The following is a 6,081-nucleotide window of genomic DNA, read 5'->3' on the forward strand; positions in this document are numbered from 1 at the left end:
CTGCTAGCCGAACCAGCTGCCAGCTAAATCAACGCTAGTCTCCACGTGGAGGCAAGAAGACTTTAAGAAAATGATAAAAAAGTTAAAGAACAGTTACATAGCCAGTATGTATAATTCCAAAGTCAAAACCAGAGGTGCATAAACGGAGGGAAAAAAAATTAAAATTTATAAATTAAAAAAAGGGGTAGTGCAAAAAAGTCAAATGTATTACTGATAGGCCTACATGGAAAAATGTATCAAACACAATTCCAGTCTTAATTGCCTTCTTGTTCTTAATGCCTCTTAGTGTTTCTATATTGTTGCAGTTCTTCAAAGTGTTCAAAACATGGTTTGGAGTCCGCCCATTTTTTTCTTGTGACTGGAATTTTTATTTAAGATTAATTGAATAAAAAATATCTTTATCTATCTGTCTTCAAATCAATGAGAATATCTTCAAATTGAATTGATTGCCCTGTGTTCCGTCTGATAAAACGTTGAACATTAATCCAAAATATTTTAGTATAGCCTACATTCAATGAAAGAACAAATGACAGATTGTTTAACTTAATTGAACTGTTGCAGCCCTTGTATAGCGTTTTGACAGCTTTCAAAAATTAGTTACTAAATCCAAGACGCTCGATAACTTTAAACATAAATCGGTGACTTATGGTATCAAATGTAGCTACCCTGGTCATAAAGGAATCCACACTTCATACTGATGTCCATTTTTTACCTTTATTCCTTATAGAAGTATGATGGAACACCGTGAAAACGTGTTTGCCTGGTAGACCAGCAGTAGAATTGACAAGAAACAGGAGCTTAACAGTTTGCTATTCAGTCTCAATTTTTCTCTTCTCCGTTCGCGCTACCGTCCGCCAACTTCCGGTCCTGTATCTTGTAGCTTATGGAGTAAGAACACTATCAAAAAGATGTATGCGTAACTTTATGTATTCATATTCATATTTTTAAATTCATATTCGTATTTTTATACATTTGTGTGTAAATTACATAGGCATGCAAAATTAGGTTTTCATACATGTGTGTTTTTATGTGAGTGTGACTCTAAAAGCTATGACTGTAAACATTCATGAGTACAACTCTATTTCTACGACTACGAATTCTTGAGTGTGAACACGAATTCAAGTTTACGGGTACGAGTAAAAAAACAGTTGAAATGACGTCACTGCAGTCCCAGGCCAGGGTAATCGAACCTCGATTACATTTAATGCGCATGCGTCACAGGTGAAAAATGGCTAACCGACCGGAGGCTTCTAGCCCAGGCTCAGCATCACAGGTAAAGTAAAAAACGTCTTTATTCAACATTTTTCATACGGTTTTACTACTGTGATAGCACTTTATAATGATATACATTCCTGCAACTCATAGACGTTATTGCTTTAGCTTGCAACCGAACGATATTTACTTGCTGTTAACTCTAGCTAGCTAGTGCTATACGTTAGCTAGTAACGTTAGCAAGCGCTATACGTTAGCTAGCGCTATACGTTAGCTAGCGCTATACGTTAGCTTGCGCTATACGTTAGCTAGCGCTATACGTTAGCTAGCGCTATACGTTAGCTAGCGCGGATTAAGTGCTCTGTGTGAAAGTTAGTGATGTTAGAACTCGACCTGTTTTGCTGATTGAACTGCAAGATATGCAGTAACGTTACCTGAAATACACCTCACTGCTTAGCATGTTGAACAGAGCAGTAATGAGAACGGTAACTTACGCCCAACATATTTAAGTTGTAATGTTTTTAAAAGATATTTAGCCTAACGTAATCCTATAATGTTGAATTGGTACAGATAAGTTCTGTACCATGAATTGCATCTAATATGTATTTTGGCATTTACAGGCACCACTGGCTACTCGGTTACTGCAGCGTTTGGAGTCAAGGATCACTGATACATTAAGTCAACCTCACTTTAATTTGGACTACTCCCAGTAAGTTATAAATCAGGAAGCCTTTATTCTCACATCTGCATTTACCATTTTAAACATCCCAGCTGAAATTGTGGAGTGTATTTTAACCCTCCAAAGACTGATCCACGCTGCTCTTTCCCAAAAGAGTCCCTGTGTTTTTATTAGAAGAGTACGCGGCCGACTAAGATTTTGTTTTTCAGAGGAGCTGCTGTCCCAGCTTATTGACATGCCCTTACCAGTGTTTTGTATCGCCAACCTGCTGGGTGTCAGCCAAAGCACAATTTTCTGGCGTATACGTTAACCCGGGTTGTCCACAAGACATACATGAAAAACTGGAAAACGTTTTTCTAATTCCATCAACATCCAGGATGTCGTGACTGTAGAAACCCTGTACCCAGGCTAACCCACAAACTCAGGGACTTATGCATATGTCCTGTATCAGACAGCATATTTAAATGTATTTTATGCTTATTTGTTTTTTTCTTCACAGATTCACTATATGAAACTGTCTGTATAGATACAATATCTGGATCCAGCAACAAACAACTGCTCAAACACTGCCCTTTCATTTTCCTGAAGGCAGTGGAAAACTATGGCTGGCCTTCCAGGTAAATAATGATATCTTGTGTTACTGTTTCTATGCTATTTTTGAACACTTCAGTTATGTTCAATGGTTTATTTTGTTAAGATAATTATAAATGAGCTTATGAGAATTATAAATTTCTCATTCATTTAAGGGTCAGGGGGTGACGAAGGTGGTAAAAATGTCGGCATTGCTATAAAAAAACATGTTCAGTGTTAAAGGCACTGAAAGAAGAAGCTTCATTGCTGGCCGACGCGTACACAACCAAAGGTTAAAATAGTCTACAGTATATTCATAGTGATGTTAAAATCATTGTTGGAATGTATTTTAGGTAGGACTATATGAATGATTACTTTTGAGTTGAGTAAGTCCTGTTATTTCTTATCTAGGATTAAGCGGCTATGGCGAGATGTCTGGACCTGTGTCACTCATCTGTACTATGACGTTCTTCAGTCTAAAAGATGATGGCCTGTTGGATTTGTCAGATGCTGTACATCTGATTTGTGCCCACTACATGTTCCTTCCACGTCTGGCAGAGGCCCTTCACACCTTCAGAGGGCTGGGACAACCATCCCTTAAAATCTGAAGGTGGACTCTCCCCTAACCAACTCTGGGTTATGGGTAACAAGCAGAACCCTTGTCTCCCAGATGGAGATTTGCAGGTTTGTTGAAGCTCTCTCTCAAGGTGGTCTCTAAAGGCAAAGTGCAGCTACAAATTTTCAACCTGAAGGTGTGGATGTAGATTTATATAAAACAAGCTGAAATAAAAAAAATGGGTGTTAATAACTCTAGAAGAAAGTTTTTTTGAATAATATAGAAGTATGTAAGAGTAGTGTGTTGAGCTTAAGCACACAATTAGACCAACTCAACTGAGCATAATTTATGATAGATTTTTAGTCTTTATTTTCTGCTCTAGGTATTTGTAGGTCAATGTGTATTTGGCTGTGTTTTCAAATATTTCTAAATGTATCATACAAAATACGGTAACATGATTTTCAGAACATGGAGCTGTTTGGAACTGACTGGGAGATGTTTGAAGGTGTGCCTGAAGAACCTTATGGAGTTGAAGTCCCACAGATTGAGTGCCCATTGACTTCAGCTTTTATGGAAACTGTACAGTCCATGATCAATCCTTCGGCATCGTCAGAGTCATTTGGCAGAGACATTTACATAGCAATGGTTTAGTGCATTGAAAGTGTGACACAAAGAAATGTCTAAAAGATTTAATGGTATGAAGTTCAACACTTGCCATCAAAGACTGACCGTTACAAAAGGTTTGTTAATTTTAACATGGGAGTAACAGTGAGGTACAGTTGTGCTCATAAGTGTACATGCCAATGCTTAAGTTGACTAAAAAAAGGAATAAGACAAATCATGTTTTGGAAATTTATCTTAATGCCTTAATTAAAAAATGAGGAAAAATACAACCTATAAGGACACAAATTTCCTTTGAATAATGTATTGTAAATGTTCCAACTTAAAATACAGGGGCATAAGTATACACCCCCTATGTTAAAATACAGGGGGCATAAGTATACAACCCCCTATGTTAAATTCCCATAGAGGAGAACGAGCGACAATGGAAACGACTGGACGTTGTTTTCAATGGGGGAGGGGCGGCGGCTTTTTTAATTCCAAAGGCCAAGGCAGTTTTATAAGGATGCACAGTATCCTGATCCATGAAATAACTGGCCTTTAATAATAAAAATCTGCCTCTATGGGAATTTAACATAGGGGGGTGTATACTTACTTATAACATTTACAATACATTATTCATTCAAAGACAATTGGTGTCCTTAAAAGGTTGGATTTTTTTCCTCATTTTTAATTAAGGCATTAAGATAAATTTCCAAAACATGATTTTTTTTTTTTAAATCCTCTTCTTAGTCAACTAAAGCATGGGCATGTAAACTTATGAGCATCACTGCATATCATTAACAGCAAAGCAATGACTTTGTAACAATGAGTAAAGGTTATTCACAGAAGTTTTTAAATAAAAATGTCAAAACAATACAATGAAGTTACTGGGTAGTTTTCCTTTGGAGTGAGTTGTTACACCCTGTCAAAGGTTTGCCCATGGCATAAGGCTAGTGTCATAATGTTTTAGAATTGATGTCTATTTCCATGCGGTGTTTGGCAGAACCAATCTCACTGAAGACAGGGTGGCTGTTCTCCAGAATGAAGACTGCATCCACCTTTAGGAAGAAGGAAATACATTTCAGTCTGTATTCAACGGTTATTCGTGCACAAAACAAATGCTTAATTAAAAGCAGCCAGAAACCCATGCAGAGCTACTAGGATGTGTTGTTACAGTCCCTATGAAGAATCAGCACATCCCCACATCCTTGAGGAGCCTGGTTGTTTAAGTGACTACAAACCCTCCCCATCCAACCACACCCGAGTACCCCAGCCGTACAGTTCTGCCTCGGCTGTTAGCTCTGTAGGTCTGGCTTTTCCATTCATATGCTTCCCCAACGGCAACCTCCCATGGTACAATATATACAGGCAAGAGACTTATATGAAGTTGACCACAAAATCAGGTGTTGCGTAAGAATGGTTTCATTTCATATATTTATTATACAGGAAAGTTTGAAAAAGTAACATTACATTACAATGTAAAAACGGGCCTGACTCAGTTAAAAACTGGTTTTCAGCAGGTTCCTGTTCTGCAGAAACATAAAAACATGGTACAGCACGTCAGGACAGACATTAATACAAAACATCGATATAGAAAAATAGATTTTGACAAATGAAATCCACAATACAGTTACATAAGGACAAAGACATTTATACAAAACATCAGTTGGGCTAAACAAATACGGTCTGTGCAAACAAGGCTTGGACAATACATAAAAAACATTTTTAATGTGTGCAAGTGTAACTGTTAAAAAGGAGCTGTTTGTATGCCTTTTTAAAATACGTGATAGATGATAGTGTTCTGATGTGATACGGTATATCATTCCAAATCTTTGTATATGTATAAAAAAAGGATTTCTGACCAAAGTTATTTTTGTATGAGGGAACTGGAATAAGTGCCTGTGAGACCGACCTAGTGAGGCGACCTGGTCTCACGTGTGTCGGAAAAAGTGCAACAAGTGCTGGTAAGGCGGTATTTTGAATCTGAAAATAAAATGCAATTGCGTGGCTGTTTCTAAAGTTTTCATAAGTCGGAGCGTTCAAGAGCAATACAATGGTGAGACCACTTTGGAAGGTTACAGTGAATCTTTAGAGCTCGATAGTATAGTCGAGCTATTGGTTCAGTAATTTCCTTCGTGGTAAGAGACCAAATGGGAAGACAGTAGGACATGGTTGAAAACACAATTGCATGTAAGTAGGTTTCAGAAACAGAAGAAGAAAGATATGATCTGATCTTATTATAAACATAAAGTTTTTGATTTAACTTTTTAGTTAAATTAGACACATGTTCCCGGTATGTAAGGTGAGAATCAAGTAGCACACCAAGATATTTGTAAGTCTTTGAAACAACAAGTTCTTGGTTAGCAAACGTTATAGGATCAGTAAAAGAGAGACAGTTGAGACGGTTGAGACAAGAATGTACCTTATCATCATCTAGTCAAATTGTTGTACAATACTCCTT

The 6,081-nt window shown here is 37.3% G+C and overlaps 1 long non-coding RNA gene across 1 annotated transcript; it reads left to right on the forward strand.

Annotated features, from left to right (window-relative positions):
• The first annotated feature begins 916 nt into the window (after positions 1-916).
• On the forward strand, positions 917-3,830 carry LOC116699609 (uncharacterized). Its single transcript, XR_004334465.1, has 5 exons — positions 917-1,273; positions 1,833-1,921; positions 2,391-2,508; positions 2,873-3,145; positions 3,483-3,830. It is a non-coding gene; the product is annotated as an uncharacterized LOC116699609 (long non-coding RNA).
• Positions 3,831-6,081: the final 2,251 nt, after the last annotated feature.

The sequence above is a fragment of the Etheostoma spectabile genome, chromosome 12, assembly GCF_008692095.1.
Source record: "Etheostoma spectabile isolate EspeVRDwgs_2016 chromosome 12, UIUC_Espe_1.0, whole genome shotgun sequence".
Classification (NCBI taxonomy): Eukaryota; Metazoa; Chordata; class Actinopteri; order Perciformes; family Percidae; genus Etheostoma; species Etheostoma spectabile.